Here is a 20,476-nt window from a genome sequence, read left to right on the forward strand (position 1 = left end):
TCCACAGGGTCCCCAAGTTGTTTTTTTTTTTTTAGGGGAGAATTCCATTCTTTACTGGTCAGATCACAGAAGTTGACATGGAGATCTAGGAACCAAGTACTCAGGGGCACAACCAGGGAAGTAGAGTTGACAGTCTTCCCTTTGGCTGTATTGATGATGGCCCACTAAGGTTAAAGGGCTGATGGGGGTTGGGTTTCACAGTACATACGGTAAAGAGGCTCATCAGGAACACTGTAACTTAAGCTTGAGAGGGTTGGAAGGGTGCTTGGTAGATAACCTTCCATTTTTCTTCTCTCCGCTGGTCCAGGTGGTCTTCAACTGCAAACAGGCCTGCACTTCAGGCATGAGTATGGTGTAAACACATTGCAATACCTTCAACCTTCAGCCTGGTGGGGGAGGTCAGAATGATGACATAGGGACCTTTACAACAAGGCTCTAGCACCCCTTGGAGTGTCTCTTGATTGGACCCAGTCTCCAGGCAGGAATCAATGAGGTCCTGGAGCTGGACCTGTTTCATAGAGGGCATGGAGTTTAGGACAAATATGTTTGTGGACCCATTGGACACCTTCAAGGACATCCAGTAGTAGGAGGTCATCTGACTCAACAATGACTTCTGCCTGAAGGTTAGGAATGATGGGAGGGGAGAAAACCGAACATGATCTCAAAGAGTGTGAGTCCCATCTGATATGGGGAGATCTGTACCCTCTAAAGGGCAAAGGGAAGGAGAGTCACCCAGTTACCGCCAAACTCCATGGTCAATTTAGTTAAGGTCTCTTTTAGGGTCCTGTTCATCCTTTCTACCTGTCCTAAGGTCTGGGATCTATATGCACAATAAAGTTTCCAAACAATCCCCAGAATATTTGCTAATCCCTGATTTACCTGGCACACAAAAGCAGGTCCATTATCTGATCCTATAAGTCGGGGGAAACCATACCTTGGAAATTTTTCTTCTAATAGTTTTTTTGTCACCGTTTGAATGGTCTCATGTTTAGTGGGAAAGGCCTCAGTAGATCCTCTAAAATTATCTATAAACACCAGAAAATATCTATATCCAAATTCGCTTGGTCTTACCTCTGTGAAGTCTATCTCCCAGGAGGCTTCATTCAAGCTTTGTACCTCTAAACCTATTACCAGGGTTCTTCTCATTAGCCACTGCATTAACTGGGAGACTTCACGGTTCTTGACAATCTCAGCTGTCTTTGAGTTGGCATCCGTAAGCCTGATATTTGCCGTATCAAACCCTGCATTCTCTGGATGCTCATGTGGGAAGAGCAGTGGATCTTCTGAAGAATGGATAGTTCCATTTCTTCTGACCCAATGAGTTTGTTCTTCACCATCCTTCATAACACTGGGACATTGGAAAATTCCTAGAACAGGTTATGTCATCTTTTGAATACTTAGTGTGATCAGAGAGTGTAGGATTCCCCTGGATCCAGGGAAGTCAGGGGCAAGAGAGGTCCAATTTCTAGGGCAGCATGTCAGGCTGCTTCATCTGCCCTATTGTTGCCCTCTGAGACTGGGTCTTTCCCTTTCTGCTCCATGTCTCGAGCAGTGGATGATGGCCAGATTTTTAGGTCCCCAGAGAGCTCTTAGTAGGGACAGGATTTCCTCTTTTTTTTTTTTTTTTTTTTTTTTTTTGGATAGTCTTTCCTTCTGCTGTCAAAAGGTCTCTCTCCCTATACATAGCCCCATGGACATGAGCAATAGCAAATGCACACCAGCTGTCTGTATCTCTTGTCTTTTCTCAGCTCTAATGCCTTGTCAGAACTACCAGGTTAGCTTTCCGGGCTGATATTTCTGCCCATATGATATCGGTGCTTGTGCCCACCACTACCTCAGCATTCCTCTGGTCATCATGAATGAAGCTTCTACCATTGGGGAACCATGCTACCTCTGCATCCATCCAAGGGGTGTCCTGAAGATCTGGGCCAAAATGTCTGAGCAATCATGTAGTGGCCCCACTCGAGGTCTGGGTCAGGCAGCAGGGTAGCTAGAGTCAGAGCAGTTGGACATGAAAGGTTATCCTAGGGGGATTTGAGAGACTGGTAATTTGAGTCATTCTGGCCTTGGTGAGCCATCAATGGGGTAGGCTTGGCTGTTTTAGTACCCCTTCAATAGCATCAGGCATGGTGATAGTCAGGCTCTGGCCCTGTGAATGTAAAACCATACTCAGCTTCTTAGGGTAGGCATGAGATTAAATACGTTTTGCAGGGAGGAATGTCTGGGAAAGGAAGCTTATCAACTAAGCCCTCCAGGCATTTGGGTACCTCATTAGCATGAAGAACTCTGTTTTCAGAGTGTCCTATCATGATCTGTTCAGAGAACACATATGACCATAGGACACACTTATTTTATGTGAGAAGTGTTCCAAGTCAGGAGTCTGGCAGGGAGCTAGGAGTCACCTAAGACTCAGGTGTGTGCCCACCAAGTCTCCAGGTTTCAACCTATTCTTCCTTACCAAATTTCCTGGCATGGTTTATATTCCATAGTTCCTTCTTTTTCTTTTTATAAAGGAGAGGCATCACTGGAGTGACTGTGTCATTTGTAGTGAGAATTTTGGGTGAGGTATTAGCATCAAAAAACAAAACATAAGCCAGAGGGGTAGCAAGGGGTGGGGGCTAGCACAACAAAAGCCAGAGGGGTAACAGGGGGTTGGGGCTAGGAAGACAAGGGGTTATTGAACCAATTAATTGTTCCATGAGTTGAACAGTTTGTGAGGGTATTAATTTCGGTTTTAATCAACATTTAATTAGTCTATATAGACATCATGCTTTCCTTACTATCATGTAACTTCCCCAAGTTCAGTAACCATTTGACTTTGGCAAGAGAATTCATCTGTAGCTGGAAGGTCCCAAGTCTGTCTCAGTCGTCATCTGTGGATCTCAGCGTGTGTCTTGAGAGTCTTCAGTCAGATGAGCAGCTTCATTGACCCAGGCAGGTCCAAGAAGATGGCAGTTGGTCCTGTGAATCTGTGGCAGCCTTACCCAATGACAATTCGTCAGCGTCCTTGACTATGAGGGCCATCGTGAAGATGATGTGTAACCAAGGGGGCCAGCCTCTGATTTCCAGGATCTAATTTCTTTGAGAGGTAGGTCACTGGTTGACACCAGGGCCTAAGAGTCTGAGTCAGTACCCATTTTGCTATCCCAGATCTCTCGTCAACAAAGAGATGAAAGGGCTTAGTCAGGCAACTCCAAGGCCAGTGCAGAAATTAAGATCTTCTTTTAGGAATTGAAGGCTTTCTAATGTCTCTCTGTCCACATAAAGCTCTTAGGAGGCCCGTCGGTGGCCTCATATAGTGGTTTAGCTATTTCTGCAGAACCCAGTGGACCCCAAGATTACCTAGCAGGGAGTCTTGGACGTTGGAAGGCACAGGATAATTTCCCTCCTGGCCTCAGAGAGCTATCTCTGATGTATCTTTAATACATTCCCTAGATAGGTCACCTGTGGTTGACAGAGTTGGGCTTTCTTAGCAAAGGCTCAGTAACCCATATTCCCCAGGGCCTTCAAGAGGTCATTCTTGTTTGGTCTCTGCTGCCACCATGAAGTCATCTACATACTGCAAGAGAGTCAGGCTAGGATGCTGGGTTCTATACTCACTCAAATCTTCATGGAGGGCCTCACTGAAGATTTTTAAATCCTTGGGGCAGATAGGACTAAGTCAACTGTCTGCTAATCTCAGGCTCTGGATCATGCCATTCAAAGGCAAAGAGGCCTTGGCTGTTGGGTGCTGAGAGTAAGCTGAAGAAAGCATCCTTGAAATCCAGCACCGTATACTGTTGGCACTCAGGAGGAATGGCACTGGGGGGGCAGGGGGTATAGGGTTAAGTCTTTTACCAGGGTATACTCATTAGTTCTGGGCTCCTTGACTTGCAGAAGGGGGATGTTTCAGGCCAAAAGGAATGGTCTCAGGATCCCTACATCTAACAGCCTCCTGATGTGGGGGTTTATACCTTCCCTGGCAATCAAGGACATGGAGTACTGTTGGACCAATACAGGCTCCACCCCTGGCTTGAGCTTAATCCATATTGTGGCCCAATGTTTAGTCGTCCTGACTCCTCCTGTCTCTGCCCAAGTGTTGGAGAAGTGATCTAGCCAAGTAGTAATTTCGTCCCCTGAGGTGGGGAAGGGTTCAAACAACCGGTACTCTTCAACTAGAGTGGTGGCCAGGACATGAATAGGCTTCCCCTCTGAGCCTAATAGTTTGGCTCCTTCTGGGGAGAAGTGCAGTTGTGCCCTCATTTTTGTCAACAAATCTCTCCTAAGAGAGGGTAGGGGCACTCAGGTACAACAAGAAATAAGTACCATGCCCACCCACAGGTCCACTGTTCTTCTGATAGTCCATGAGTATTATTTAATTCCTGTGCCCCTTGGATCCAGGATTTTTTATTTTTTAGAAAATGTTTTTTTTAATTTATTTTGTTGTTTAAGATTTATTTATTTAATTTTATTTATTATCATTCATTATTATCTTCAGACACACCAGATAAGGGCACCAGGTCCCATTACAGATGGTTGTGAGCCACCATGTCGTTGCTGGTATTTGAACTCAGGACCTCTGGAAGAGCAATCATTGCTCTTGACCACTGAGCCATCTCTCCAGCCCCGGATCCAGGATTTTTTTGAAGAAACTTTACCCTTAGGTTTATCAAGACAGAATGCTGGGCTCTGCTGTCAACAAGGAAACTTGTGGGATTCCCCTCCATTTTTAGGGTTACCCTGGGCTTGGGGAAGGCATCTAAACCCTATCACTCTGTTCATCTATTTCCATCTTCCAGGACCACGGTTTGAATAGACTGTTTTTTCTTGGGGCACTCCCTGGCCCAATGGCCCTCCTCCTTACAATAAGCACATTGGTTCTTTCCCAAGTGGAGGAGTTCTCCATCCTTAGGGCAACCCCTTACCTCATTCTCTGGTAGCCATCTATTTTAGGTGTACCCTATGGTCTTCTGGTTTGGCCGTGGCTGCCAACAGGATCTTGTCAGGTCACGAGTCTGTTGTCTCTGCTCTTCCACCTGTCATTCCTCCAACTGTTTCTCTGCCTGCATTTGCCTCTCCTCTGCCCTTTCTCCTCCATTTAACACATTCTCTGCCATTATCACTTAGTCTCTAAAATCCTTTTCTCCTAACCTCTCAACCCCCTGGTGCTTTCTCTTGATATCTGGTGCTGCCTGATTAATAAAGGCCAGAGCTACTGATGCTTTTATTTCTGATAATTCAAGGTCCATGTGATATATTTTCAGAATGCCTCCATGACCCTCTCTAAGAAAGCTGCAAGGCTCTCATTATCTCCTGACTAACATCATATACTTTGGCCAGATTAGTGGGCTATCCTGCCGCCACCCTGAGACCTGACAACAGAGCCTCCCTTACCTTTAATGGTGTTAAAGTCTCAATCCAGATGGGTTAAGGGAAAGCCAGCCTCTATAGCTGCTTGGTTACTAGTGGATTCCCTGGTGGGGCCAAGAGCCAGTTCCCTGGACTCTGTCTAGGTTCTCTTCCTCTCTTCTGTGGTGAAGAGAACCTGCAAAAGCTATTGGCAATCATCTTAAGTGGGCTGGTGGGTGAAGAGGACTGTCTCTAAGTGATTAAGTCTCAAGAGTTGTCTGAAATGGGGGAGTTCTGAATTCTCCAGTTATACAGTAACAAAGGACCAATAGTGATGAGGTTGGTTTCCATGATCATTGACTGGCCCCACTGCACGCAGGCTTGGGAGGAAGCCCCCAGTGGCTTTGTGTCCCTGCAGCAGGTCCCCGCTCTCTGCCTGTGGTGTGGCTGAGCTTCCTGTGGCAGCTGCCAATCTGCCTGAGGGGTTGAATAAGGTGGGGTGAAAGATAGCAACCTCCTCCGTTCCTCCTTGGATGACTGGGTAGAGGGATGGTACAGAAGGAGATGGGTGGCCCCATGTCTCTTCCTCCATATCCTTGGGCTTTTTGCTAGCCAATGTAAAAACTTCTGCCTGTTGTCTGGAAAGAAAGTTTAAGCCAAGAGGGTGGGTCTTCAAGGAGGTCTCAGCAGACCACCACACAAGGCATTTGAGCTGGAAGGTCAATTTTAGGTTTGAAAATGACTTTCTTGATCCCTTGGACCAATACCAGATCAGGGGTCAGGCAGTGTTGAAAGTAGGCCATTCTGACCTGCATAATGTGGTTAGTTTATCTTTCCTAGTTTTAACATCCTTAAAATGACTAAGGAACAATTCTAGTGGAGTTGAAGGCGTCTGTCCCATGTCGGCGTCCGTCAGAGTCAAAATTTCCCTGTAACGAAAATCTCAAGAACACACACACACACACACACACACACACACACACACACACCCCACAGCACATTAAAACACAAGAAAAAAATTGTCCTCTCCTCTCTGTCAGGAGGGACTGAGAAATAACCACACTCATAGCTTTCCAAGCCCAGTGCCCAAATTGAGTCACTAGGATTCCTGACCAGAGCCTGGAACATCTTCTATCCTGTGCGTGGTTTCGGTCTCGAAGTGCCTCCACTTTAGTCCCCTCTAACAGAGTCAAGGCTGGTTCTGATGCAATCACACTAGGGACTCAAGCTTGGGCCATACCAACTTCTCTAACATAGCAGAATGGGCAGGTGAAGCCCCAGCTCTCAGTGGGACAAAGGTTTATAGGAAATGGCAAGCAAGTGAGGAGGTTTCTAGCCTGGCACACATCTGATTGGGGGCCATTTTGGAATTTTGTTGCCCTTTAAAATAATTGGGTGTTGCTGGGGCCCAAACTGAAAACTTAGCTTCTGCTTTCCTCCTGATTGGTATTTGTGAGGAAGTGAAGTGGCAGCGGCAGGCTTGTAACCTTAAGGAGCAGGTTTGTTGGAGAGTAACCTAGAAACTGGTGTTAGAGAGTTCAAACTTAGGTCAGGTTCTCTAGGATGGAGTCTGAACCCAAGATCTGGTATACAGTGTTCTGTCCTGTATGTCAGAAAAGGGCATCAGATCTTGTTAGGTGCATTAGGTGCTTGTGAATTGCCGTGTGGTTGCTGGGAATTGAACTCAGGACTTCTGGAAGACTAGCCTGGATTTAATCTCTAGGTCATCTTCCCAGCCACAAACATTCATATCTTGAATCTACCCCAACCAAGATGGTGAGAGGCAGGGCCTTTGGATCCTGAGGACTCTGCTCTCAGGAATAGAATTATGGCCTGTGCAATGTGCCCTGAGATACAGACTGTCCTGTGTGAAATCACCATGTGAGAACACACCAAGAAGCAGACGTTCCTGGCATCTACATATTAGATTTCCCATGAGGGACCAACATGTTTTTGTGGTTTCTGCTGTTTAAGATAGACAAGCCTAGAATTCACAGCTGGCCTGTTCCAGTTTGGCCGGGAACTCAGATCAGTCCTCTTGCCTGGGTTTCCCAAGGGCTGGGATTACAGGCATGAGCGACTGCATCTGACAGGTTCCTTTCTAAAGTGGGTATTCTGTGGCTCCAACTGAACATTTTACAGATGAAGCAGTCATGCTTTGCATTGATTTGGTTTTTTTTCCCCCAGAGATTTTATTTTATGTCTATGCACCATACATGGGTGCAGTATTCATAGAGACCCAAAGATAGTATCAGATCCCTTGGAACTTGAGTTCAGGCAGTTGTAAGCCACCATAGAGGTGCTAGGAGTTGAACCTGGGTTCTTCGAAAGAGGGGTCAGCGCTTTTTTTCTCTTTTTTTCGGAGCTGGGGACCGATCCCAGGGCCTTGCGCTTGCTAGGCAAGCACTCTACCACTGAGCTAAATCCCTAACCCCCAGTCAGCACTTTTTACCTGCCCTTCCCCTACCCCAACCCTTGGGTGTTTGTGTTGCCATGTTTTTGTAGCAGTAAATAAGGAAATTAAGCAAATCTGATTTTACTTCCCCTTACCTACCATCAGGAAATCCTTAATCACACATTGTACAACAACATAGTTTAACCCTGGAGGTTGATTTTTGCTTGAAGAACAAAAAGTAACAGAATGCTATCTGGCTGTCTATCTCCATCAATAGCTGATTCTAGGAGAACCATATATTTGCACAGGATTGGGTTGTATGGAAAGATAATTTTGTGTAAGAAAGAAAACAGACTTAAAAAGTAAAGTCTTTGTTGCTTATAAAGTAAGAACTTCAGGCAGTAGCTAGAAGGTGGAATTTTGAGGGCATTGGTGTAATGACTCACATTTTCAGTCTGGTGGACTTTCAGTTTTACCCTTTATCCTAGTTTCATATCTATGGCTGTGATAAAATTACCTGATAAATAAGCATCATGGGGGAGGAAGTAGTTATTTGGCTTGCATTTTCAAGTTACAGTCTGTCACTGGGGGGAAGTCACTGTAGGAACTTTAAACAGCTGCACACGTCACATCCATAGTCATGAGCAAAAAGGCATGTGTGCATCTTGCTTGCTTGTGCTCAGCTCAGTTTCCCTACTCCTACACAGTTCAGGATTCCCTGCCTAGAGATGATGTTACCCACTGTGAGCTGGGTTGTGAGGTCTGATCTGACCCCTTTCTGGGACCCCTTGAGTGAGACTCTCAGAGGTGGTAATTGATGCAAAAGCAAGAGGAGCTTTATTCCAACATGGTGGGGTCGGCTCCCCTTTCAGAGAGAGACGACCCTGAGCAGAGTCTAACAGGGAGTTATAAACTTGGCAAACAATTGGGGGCAGAATTCAAACAGTGGTAACTAGGCAGGGCACTATCAGTGTGTCTAAGCAACCTCCAAACTGATTCGTGGTCAGTGGACAATTCCAGGACTTTCCACGGGGATCAGATGGGGAGTTACAGGTGGCTTTGTTCAACAGTTTAGCTTGTAGCTGTTCCAGGAAGTAAACTAGCTCTACTCCTACTGGAAGGGAGGGGTCTTTCTGTGCTCAGAGGTTTGTGGTGGAATTTTCCCACTGGCCTCAGATTGGCCCCAACTCTGGCTTTTCCATTCCCCCCTTTTCCTTGCGTATAGCTTCAATCTTGAAGCTTACAGTCCTCTAACTCGTACTCTTGCTTCCCTGCTTCCAGCTGCATATAGTGTCGCCTTAAGATCATTAACTCGGCTGCATTCTCTTCTAAAAGCTACTAAGCAATTTAACTTGAGGGGGTTGGTGTCCTTTAGAACCCTCTATTTTGGTACAGCTGGAGCCAGGTAATCTTCTTCAGTGGAGGAGCAGGTCTGGCGTGGTTGTAGTACAACCAGGTGGTGATCGATCGTGGTCAACAGGACGATGAAATGTCCTATTCGCCTGAGTTTAGGCACATCTTAGTACAATCTCTTCATATAGACCCAGTGTCTTTTGACCTGTGTGGTTCTGGAACCAGGCCTGCTTCATAGAGGGCACGTAATTTAGGGCACACACATTCATGAGTCTATTGGGTAGCTCTGACCTTAAATTTTAAATTATCATTTTTCAGTTCTGTAATAGCTGCCAACTGTAGGCTGGATACAATGGGGGCTAGAATGCCATATACATCTAATATAGGGCAAAGGGAAGGAGCATCATCCAGTCCCCACCAGTCTCTAAGGCTAATTTAATTAAGGTCTATTGTAGAGTTCTATTTATCCTCTCTACCTGCCCTTAACTCTGGGGATGATATGCACAATGGAGTTTCCAATTAGTCCCCAAGACCTTAGTAAGTCCCTGACATACCTGAAATATGAAGGGAGGCCCATATCTATCTGATCCTATTACCTTAGGTGCTCCAAACCTGGGAAAAAATCTCTTCTAGTGTCTCTGTCCGTCTATCTGGAGAAAAATGTCCACAAATATCAGCAGGTATTTTGAGCCATATCTTTCTTCCTTGATCTCTATAAAAGCAATTTTCTCAGTAGGCCTCCAGGCTCTTCCCTTGGAGTCAGGAATTTGGATGTTTGGGGTTCCTGGGAGTGTTGGTCAGCTGGCAAGCTTTAAAGTTTGTCATTTGTTTTACTCCCAAGTGAGTGACTCAGGATGTTTCTGAGGACAGTTCTTATTAAAGAGGTAGGTAATATTAGCTTACCTTCAGGCGATTCTCACCAGCCCATTTAATTCCTTTTTTCTGCATATATCAGTTGCTCTAGGTGGTTCAGGTAGGACAGTAACCAATCTAGAGATGGCTGTTTCCTTTAAACTACCTCCTTAGCGGCCTTGTCAGTCAGGGTGTTATCTGTAGCCATTGGTTCCTTTTCCCATGGTGAGGGCCAATGTTCATGTTAATAGTTTGGCCCTTTGAGTTGAAGCGTCTGGAGGAAGAGACTGAGTCCAGATCACCTCCAATCCCATTGTCACCACTGCCTCTGCTCTCCTCTGACCCTCATGGATAAAGCTGCTTTTGTCCATAAACCAGATCTGCTCTGTCTCTGACAGAGGAGAGTCTCTTAAATCAGGTCGGGTATTATGTACCTGGGCCCGAATTTCATCATATTGATGGAGTGGACAGTCCAAGTCAGGGTCAGCTGGGAGAGTCACAGGGTTCAGGGAAACAGGTGGCTGGAAAATATCTCAGCCAGGATTGATTAGTAAAGTCTGATAGTGAAGCATGTAGGCATTACCGAGTCATAATCAGAATTGCGGGGGGTGGGGATGGGGGTAGTCATGACCAACTTTTGTCCCAAAGTTAATTTATCTGCATCTTTATCCAACAGTGCTGTGGCAACAATAAACACAGGCAAGGCGGCCATCCTGCTGCCACTGAGTCCTGCAGCCACTGAGTCCAGTTTCTTTGATAAATAACCCTTTGGCCATTTCTATGGTAGTCTTTTCTCCTGGATCCAAGACTGTCAGTTAGAAGGGCTCTAGTTAATTTTTTCCTGTCTAATCTGCACTCTTCTATACTCTCTCTGAAACTTTTATTAGCTTGAATCTGTGACTTTTCTCTAATATTTGGCACTAACTTAATTGATGAAAGCCAGGGCTACCACACTAGAATTCTCTGTTTTCTTTTATTTAATATCATATCTAAACCTGGTCAAATTATTGTTGAGACCTGCTAACAGAGCCTGGTGGCAAATCTGGAGATGCTCCCTACCCTTACTGTGTTGAAGCCCCAATCTGGATGGGTTCCCTGTGGGGCCAGGAACTAGTTTCTTGGCTTCTGTTTGTGGTGAAGAGAACCTGTAAGAGCTTTTGGGGGGAGTGGGTGTCATGCCCTGAATAAACTTTATTCTACATTATGCCATCATGTGGGTGGTCCCTCAGGGGAAGAGATGCCTCAACATGAGCCTACCAGAGGCATCCCCTTCTTTATATAAAATAAGTCTTTTTTATCTTAACAACTCAGAGACCACATTTATCAAGACAGGGAGTGAGCATTTCTCTTGGCAAGAAGGATAGCCATTTCCTGAACAAAATGAGTGACCAGGAGTCAGTTGCAAGCTCTGTTAAGGGATACATATGCCCACTTGGAGCCTATCCTGTCAGGGACCCTGGACGCCTGTGTCTGCACTCGGCAGAAGGGGAGGGGAAGAGGGGATAAGCCAGCCCTGAGGGAAAAAGGAAACCAACAAGTGACTGTGGGGAATTGAACTCAGGACCTCTGGAAGGGTAATCAGTGCTCTTAACTGTTAAGCCATTTCTCCAGCCTGAAAGTTTATGCTGTCAACAAGGATGAAACTGGCTGTTTTTTGTTCCTGTTGACAAAGAAGTGTTAGCAAGGAGGTAGAGGGAAAACTTCTGCAACATTTTCTTTTTTTCTTTTTTTCTTTTTTTTTTTTTTTCCGGAGCTGGGGCTTCTGAAACATTTTATCCTCGACTGATGACACCCTGGGGAAATATAAGGTCTCCTTCCTGGTGGCCATTTAACATCAAAAGCAGGCCACTCCAAGTTGCATTTAGTGGTCCTTAGTCCTAACTTCTTTAAAATGAGTCAGAATAAAATTAAGGTGAGAAAATAGCCTGTCCCATGTCCAAAAATTTTGTCAGTCCAAGTCCAAGAACACAAACAAAAACAAGGACACAAAAACAAACAAACAAACAAACAAAACCAAACAACTAACACAGAAACCAAGTGCCTCTTTTCACAGGCGCAGTACAAAGACCAGCCAGTTCCTGTCACGAAGAGAATAACTCAGGCTACCTGCTCCTGCCAGGAGCGAGATACACAGATTCTGGTGACTTTCCCACTTCCCTGGCCTCCTGCCAGATCAAAGTCCTGTTACTGAGGCTCTCTGAACCCTCCTGACGCTTGCAAGCATGACCCAAACCGAAAGCAGAACACAAAGAAGCTAGATAGAGAAAACACAGACAATCGTGGTACCTGCTTGTCCGTGGTAGCCTTAGTTCCTCCTATCCACCACTCTCCCATGGGTCCCCCACAAGAGGCAATTTTCCCAGTTAATGCACCAAATGTGAGGTCCAATCTGACCCCTTTCTGGGACCCCCTTGAGTGAGACTCTCAGAGGCAGTAATTGATGCAAAAGCAAAAGGAGCTTTATTCCAACATGTTGGGATCAACTCCCTTTTGGAGAACTCTGACTCTTTCAGGGTCTTCCCACATCAATCAACTTAAGATAGTCTCAGACAGTCCAATCCAAGTGTCACTGATATACTTCCCAGATGATTCCAGGTTGTGTCAAGTTAATGATTAAAGCTGACATCAAACTAATCTTTGACGAGGAGTCTATCCTTTGCCCAAAGCATCCTGTCTCCTGAGAACTTTCTGAACCTTGGCAATTTTGGGCTTCTTTCTCAGTGCTGGTAGAATCTACTGAGAGCAAGAATACTGCTAGATCAGCTTGGTGGAAGCCTGAGGCCCTTGGAATATGGCTGGGTTACAGTTCTGAGAGGAAAGATATCCTAGCACCTGGAAATCAAGGAGTACCAAGGTCACATTGTACAACAAACTCCACACAGAGTTATTGGGAGGGAAGAACCAGGATGTTGGCTGCCTTTGCTCAGGTGAGAAGCAATGTAGAACTGAGTAGGAGACCGGGTTTGAATAAAATTTCTTGGGGGTACAGGGTGCAGAGATTTCCAGGGTAGATAATGGTGGGGTTTCAACAGGGCAAGCTCAGTGATTGATGGGATTTTAAGTCCTGAGTTTGGACCTTTCACGGGCAGAGGCTGGGTCAAGCCATTAGGTCAGCTAGAGTGTTCTGTGGCTGGATCCTAGAGGTTGGAGATCTCTGGGGGAGAGGCCTGGCCTCTTGTACCTCGAGGGGCACATCCCCAACTTTGCTAACTAACTAACCTTACTTTCACTGTTAGTGACTAAAGGTGTATAACAAGGGTATGTCTTGTTCCAGCCTGATCATATAGACCTAGAAAGTCTTTGAATGTAATCTCTTACCAGAGCAGCCATGTTGCTGGATGAAAATTCCTCTACATCTTCCCCCTTTCTGTTTAAGCTGAAAACCATACACAGTTTAACTATTACAACAGAAACAACTATCGGTCGCACAATCTTAACAATCTAAATGTCCTTATGAAGAGCCGTTGACGCAATGATTTTCATGAGCACTCCTGATCATCATCCTTCAGCAAATGTCCATTTCAGCATCACAGTTTTGCACTCTGCCAGGCTGATGAATGATCTGTCCTTTTTCAGCTGCTCTGTTGAACTGCCTCCGTGCAGATTGGTGTGTGTGTGTGTGTGTGTGTGTGTGTGTGTGTGTGTGTGCTTTTTGTTCCATTTTCTTTCTATAACTGCTTGACCTGTTGGATTGTATGGTCTATCTGTAATATGTTTTATGTTATAATATGCAAAAAACCATTTTATTTTAATGGAAACATATGGAGGCATTATCAGTCTTGATTTGTAAGAGTATCCCCACGATAGCATCTGTACTGGCTGGTTTTGTGTGTCAACTTGACACAAGCTAGACTTATCACAGAGAAAGGAGCTTCAGTTGAGGAAACACCCCCATGAGATCCAGCTGTAGGACATTTTCTCATTTAGTGATCAATTCTGGAGGGCCCAGCCCCTGGTGTGTGGTACCATCCATGGGCTGGTAGTCCTTGGTTCTATAAGAGAGTAGGCTGTGAAAGCCAGGGGAGGCATGCTCCTCATGGCCTCTGCGTCAGCTCCAGCCTCCCAGTTCGTCCTGCTTGAGTTCTTGTCCCTTCTTCCTCTAATGATGGATTATGATCTGGAAATCTGGAAGGATTTTTGGTCATGGTGTTTTGTTGCAGCAATAAGGCCTTAATTAAGATACCATCACTTCCAATAAACGTGCAATTACAGAATCAGCCTTTTCAAAACTCAGCAGAAACCTATTGACATATTGAATATGTATCAATAGTGTGATGTATAACTTTTAGTTTCTCCAATTCTGCAAAGCCAATCACACCCACCTGCCAAATTTCATTTCTTTAGGTACCCATATAATTACTTCCAGCTGGTAATGAAACTTGATTAAACAAAGAACAAGTAGGACTTTTTTTTTAATAATTTCTTTGGCTTGTTGCCAAGTAATAAAAAGAAATTTCCCTTTAAACTTTTGCTGTTGACGTGATGAGTTTTTAAATGAAATTCTGAGGCTTCCAGCATATTTACTATTAATAATTGACCAATCTCTTCATTTCCTTGTGCCATTTGACCAGGCAGTCCATATGAGATCAAATATGATTGAAATATAATAGATAATTTCTGTTTTGAGTGTCTTTTGCAGTTGTATAATTAATAATGTTAATTCTGAATTATCAGCTGATCCTATATATGACACAATCCCTCTGCATACTGTGAGTCAGTAATTACATTGCTAGGTTCAGAAAAATCTAATAAAAAAAACCATAGGAATTGCATATAGCTCTAATTTTCAAACCAAAGCATATGGGCTTTGAATTCATTTACTTATATTTCCTGACATATAGCCTGCCATTAAAGATTTGTTTGCATCAGTATAAAATTTAGGAGCTTCAGAAGCTGGTATCCCTTTTACCACACGGAGGAGAATTCGATTAGTTCTTTTTGTAAGCAGTTGTTTGCTTTTGGGATATTTGTTGTTAATTTCTTGCAAATAATTGCTAAGTTCTTTCCCAGTCTTCATTAATTACCCACAATGAGGTAAATTCAGCATTAGTACATGGTACTACAATTTCTGCTGGGTCTGTTCCTGATAATTGACAGTCTTATTCTTCCTTTTACTATTAGATTGACACCTTTTCGACGTAAGTATTTAGTTTTTAACTCTGTTTATGTGCTGAGACAATCCACCCTAAAATGTTGTCTTCCCTGTGCATAATGAGTCCAGCTGGGAAATGAGTAGAAGGCAAGATTACTAGAATACAGTCAAGTTTGGGATCCAGACAGTCCACATGTCCATCCTGCCATTTTTTGTTCTGCATGAGTCAACTCTTTCTCTGCATCAGCTGTTAATTGTCTGTGACCATTTAAGTTGGAATCACCTTGTAAAGTTTGTAACAAATTACTCAACTCTTAAGTAGTTAACCCAATAGCAGGCTATAATCAGTTACTATCTTCCAATAGCCTATGAAAGTCATTAAGAGTTTGTAACTGATCTCTTCTGATCTGTACTTTTTTTTTAAGATTTTTTTTTCTTTTTTTTTGGAGCTGGGGACTGAACCCAGGGCCTTGCGCTTGCTAGGCAAGCGCTCTACCACTGAGCTAAATCCCCAACCCCTTATTTATTTATCATATAGAAGTACACTGTAGCTGTCTTCAGACACACCAGAAGAGGGCATCTGATCTCATTACAGATGGTTGTGAGCCACCATGTGGTTGCTGGTATTTGAACTCAGGACCTCTGGAAGAGCAGTCAGTGCTCTTAACCACTGAGCCATCTCTCCAGCCCTGATCTGTACTTTTTTGTGGTTGAATTTTTTGTTGATTTGATTTAAATCCTAGATAGTTAGTTTGGGGTTCAGGAGTCACTCTACAAACCAGACAAACGCCAATCTCAGTCAGACAGGGATAGTTTATGAACACAATCCTAAAGACTTATTGATAAGGGCAACAGCTCAGAGACTCAGGTGAAATGGAAACTTCTGGTTTCTTTGGAAACTCAGTTATGTCATATGATGTTTTGCTGAAGCAGACACAGGTGAAAGGATACTTTGCTAAGGCATAGATGTGAAAGGATGTCTAACGACACGTATGTATTGGTTCACTTTACATTGCGTTACTGAGCTCCTTTTGTCATGACTTCACAGAAAGAAACACACCACAAAACTTTAGGCAAGATCCGTGGGAGGACACGTTTGGAGGAAGTATAACTACAACTTGATGGACAGTGATGAAGGCTCATAGCTAGCTTCACAACACTTCTTGGACTCACATCTTCGACTTTGCTGATCTTCACTTCATTGAGAATGGCACGGTAGACAACTTCTCCTGGCATCCCTGCCACTCTTGGTTGCTCCTGCTGACTTGTGCCAATTTGGCAGAGGGTACCGTAGACACTCAGCAACAGAGAGTCCCTTGGCATCCAAGGTCAAAAAATTCAAAATGAAATTTTGTGGTGAAGGAGCCTACAACTTCCCTGTTTTTAATTTTGTAACCAGCCTTTAGAGTTCCATGTGCTCATTCCATAATTCCCTGTGCTTGAAGACATGCAAAATTATGTATATTATACAGATTATAACTTATATTTTACAGATCTAACTCATATTTAATTTCACATTTTCACATGATTTATATTTAATGTATATAATTCTCATTTAAAGTATACAACTGATATTTAATGCATGATTTATATTTATCATATATAATATATTAACACATATAAATCATATTCAATGCATATACTTTATTTTCTCAAATATATAACATGTGTTTTATATATTTATCTAATATTTAATTTATATTTAACATATATAATTAATACTTAATGTGTATAATTTTCATTTAAAGTATATAATTAATATTGTGTGTAATTTATATTTACTATATATTATATATTAACATATATAAACCATATTCAATGTATATAATTTGCATTTAACTTGTATAATTTACATTTGATGTATAATTTATATTTAATGTGGATAATTTATATATACACATGCACGTGTGAATATATAGTAGTTATTAAGGACAGGTTATCTTCTGATGACATGTGAATAAAGTATACATCTTATATACATGTTTTGATGCATACAATTTCTAACTTATATGATATATGTCAGTCATATAATTTATATTTGGGAACACATGCTGGATTGGATCACAACAGGCAGTGTACTTATCTGGAGTCCATTTTTTCTGTGGCAGGTGGGTCCAAGTCTTAGGACTCTTGATTCCCTGAAGCTTATGTGAACTTTAGTTTACAAACGAGTGGACAGTAGTATTTACCATAGTATTGAAATCCATTTTAAAAAAACGGAGTGTACCTTTAAGTCTATATTCAGAAGACAACCAAAGGGAAATTAAAATCTTGAGCTTGTGACTGAACTGTAGGCAGCCAGTGTTCCATTAACTTATCAGAATTCCATTGAGCAATGTTAAAGTTCTGAACTTAGAAATATCATTAGCGTGTGGGGAATATGAAACATTTTCCATTTTTAAAAATTTTTTTCAAGATTTATTTTATTTATGAGTACACCATTGCTGTCTCCAGACACACCAGAAGAAGGCATCGGATCCCATTACAGATGGTTGTGAGCCACCGTGTGGTTGCTGGGATTTGAACTCAGGACCTCTGGAAAAGCAATCAGTGCTCGTAACCACTGAGCCATCTCTCCAGCCTCACATTTTTTATTTCTAAGTCATCACCATATAAGGTCCTCTAACCTTCATTACTTGCATTTATCAATTTCAACCACTTTCCATAAACATTTTTTCTTTGGCCATTAGCCTGCCGGATTGGATTATAACTCACTTGCGCCAGAGTTTGCCCTGTTGCTCTTAGTTGCTCCCTCAGTGGCTGCTCAAACAGGGAGGGATGGGAGCAAGCTCCGCCTGCCAGTCAGCAGCTAAGCTGCTCCAGACAGTGTCCTGCTCCATGTAGGCTCCTCCACCTCCATCATCCCCTCCCCCTGTCCCACTGCTGCCTTATCTGCCCCTCCGGGAGTAGGTAGGCACTCCATCAGTGAGTGGGTGCAGGGCAACAGGGCCAGGAATGGGGCCCGCAGAGGATTGCTTCCCAGGCCACTGCCAAGCTCACTTCCACTGTGGCAGTGCACCCAACTGACTCCTGGAACTGCTTACTTTCATTTTCTCTTCCTCATCCCCCCCCACCCCCCGTGGACACGGGGGGTGGGGAGCTTTTGGGGGGGGGGGGCGGCTCGGTACTGCTTCTCCAAAACCCACTTCTCTCTCCTAGCCCTAATCAAGGTCCAAACACTATCTACAGGCACTTTACCTAGTCCACGCACATCATAATAGTTTTGAAGTCTTTCTCCAACTTTCTTCTAGGTTGCTGAATTTATTCCTTCCTCAGGACACCAAAGACAAACCTTTTCTACAAAATCCAAAAGACTAAGTAATTGCTGTTGCCGTACTTTAGTGAAGCACATTAGGAAATCTCCCCCTCTCCCCTCCCCTCCCCTCCCCCTGTCTCCCTGTCTCCCTGTCTCCCCGTCTCTCTCTCTCTCTCTCTCTCTCTCTCTCTCTCTCTCTCTCTCTCTCTCTCTCTCTCTCTCTCTCTCTCGGCTTCTATCATTTATGAGCTCCCTTACTTTTTCTGAGATCTTTGTTTTCGTATGTCTTTTACTCCCAGAAAGTACCACACGGAATTGTTTTTCTGAGCGGACAACGTTTTTTACGTGCTCACTTTCTGAGCTGTCCTTCGGCCTCTGTATTGGAGCCTTCCTGTATTGGTGTCATCCTGTTGGAGCCAGCCAGTACAGTCAACGAGGGAACCAAGACTAGGGAAGTGAGGATGGTTGTAGGAAAGGCAGAAAGAAGGTGCAAGAGACAGAGATGAGAGGGCTGTTGGTGAATAGCATGCAGCGGTGAGATTATTTTCTCAGTGTCTTTTAAAGCCAGGTAAGAGAAGGCATGACTAATCCCAGGAAGATGAGCAATGGCCGAAAATGCTTATGTGGCGAGTTTATGGTACGCAGTATTTATGTTTGACTAAGGTTTCCTTCAGGCTTGGACAGTCTCTCAGTGATTTATATGTAAGGGGAGGAACTTGGCAGGATAGGGAATGCATGTCTTTTTTTTTTTTCTTTTATTGGATAGTTTATGTATTTACATTTCAAATGTTATTTCCTTTCCAGGTTCCCCCCTCTCCCACTCCTCCTCCCCTATAACGCATGTCTTTTTTTTTTTTTTTCTTTTTTTCGGAGCTGGGGACCGAACCCAGGGCCTTGTGCTTGCTAGGCAAGCGCTCTACCACTGAGCTAAATCCCCAGCCCCTATAACGCATGTCTTAACAAACAAAGACAGATGTCAGCAGACTCCTTCATGAAGCAAGAAGTCAGCCAGACTTAACTCCAGATGTTCTCTCTACAATGTTTCCCTGGTCATCTTAAAAAGATTATCTATTTATTTATTGTATGTGAGTACACAGTAGCTGTCCTCAGACACACCAGAAGAGGGCACCAGATCCCATTACAGATGGTTGTGAGCCACCATGTGGTTGCTGGGAATTGAATTCAGGACCTCTGGAAGAGCTGGAAGAGCAGCCAGTGCTCTTAACACTGAGCCCTCTCTCCAGCCGCCCTTGGTCATTTTTTATCCATTGAGCTCCACCTGCTGTTTTATCATTATTCACACTTATCCTGGTTCAAGTTGGAGTTGAGCATCTTTCCCTGCTGTGAGACACTCCATCCCATTGCAACCACCAGTTTGCCTGCAGACACAGCCGCCTTTGAAGAAGGTCTATTTTGCCAGCCGTAATGAGTGCTACAAGGTTTTCCTCTTATGTCCTTTTTGGAATCATAGTAATTTTCCTCAGCACCCTTTGCTGGGTAAAGATAACATGAGGAGTAGGGCATGGTAATGCGTGCCTTAAAATCCCAGCACTTGTAGGGGCAGAGGTAGGTGGATCTCTGGAGTTCAAGGTCAGCTGGGTATAAATGAGAAATTCCAGGACAGCCGAGGCTATGCAAGGAGACCTAAGAAAAAGAATAGAACGCGGTCCTCTGGGTGCAATGCTTAGTTGGTAACTTAGTGTGCAAGCAGGAGGACCTGAGTTTCGTCTCCAGAACACATAATAAATAAAAAGTAACAGAAACAAAACAAGAGCCACTCCCGAAGAGTGGACACACTCATATCCCCAGCCCTGGGAGGCAGATACAACAGGGTGGGTCCTTGGAGGATTGCTGGCTGGACAGTCTGGCCACACTGGTAAGCCACAGACTGGATAGTGAGAAACCCTTAGAGGAAGCAGAAGTGTTGAAAAGAGGGAAGTAAGTCAGGAGGGAGGTCTGTTCTGACTTAATCAAGAATCCACGAGTCCAGTATCACCCCTACCCAAGGCTGGGAAGGCATCCACAGATGGGAAGTGCTGTGCCATAGGCTTTCATGGACTGGAGTCTGAGGGCTGCAGCTGCATTTTCTTCCAAGCCCAACATGGTTCCAGAGAACGATCAAAAAGCCCACTAGAGAGAGCTAGCCAAACAGCCCAATTCAGGTTCACACAGGAAAAGCCTATGACCGTCCAAAGAAAGC

General features: G+C 44.0%; 1 long non-coding RNA gene across 1 annotated transcript; it reads right to left on the reverse strand.

Moving 5' to 3' along the window:
* Positions 1-20: 20 nt before the first annotated feature.
* LOC134486541 (uncharacterized) lies at positions 21-5,605 on the reverse strand. The gene is made up of 2 exons (XR_010065737.1): positions 5,374-5,605; positions 21-386 (listed from the first exon to the last, which is right to left on the reverse strand). It is a non-coding gene; the product is annotated as an uncharacterized LOC134486541 (long non-coding RNA).
* Between the last annotated feature and the right edge of the window lie 14,871 nt (positions 5,606-20,476).

This window comes from Rattus norvegicus, chromosome 4, assembly GCF_036323735.1.
Source record: "Rattus norvegicus strain BN/NHsdMcwi chromosome 4, GRCr8, whole genome shotgun sequence".
Lineage (NCBI taxonomy): Eukaryota > Metazoa > Chordata > Mammalia > Rodentia > Muridae > Rattus > Rattus norvegicus.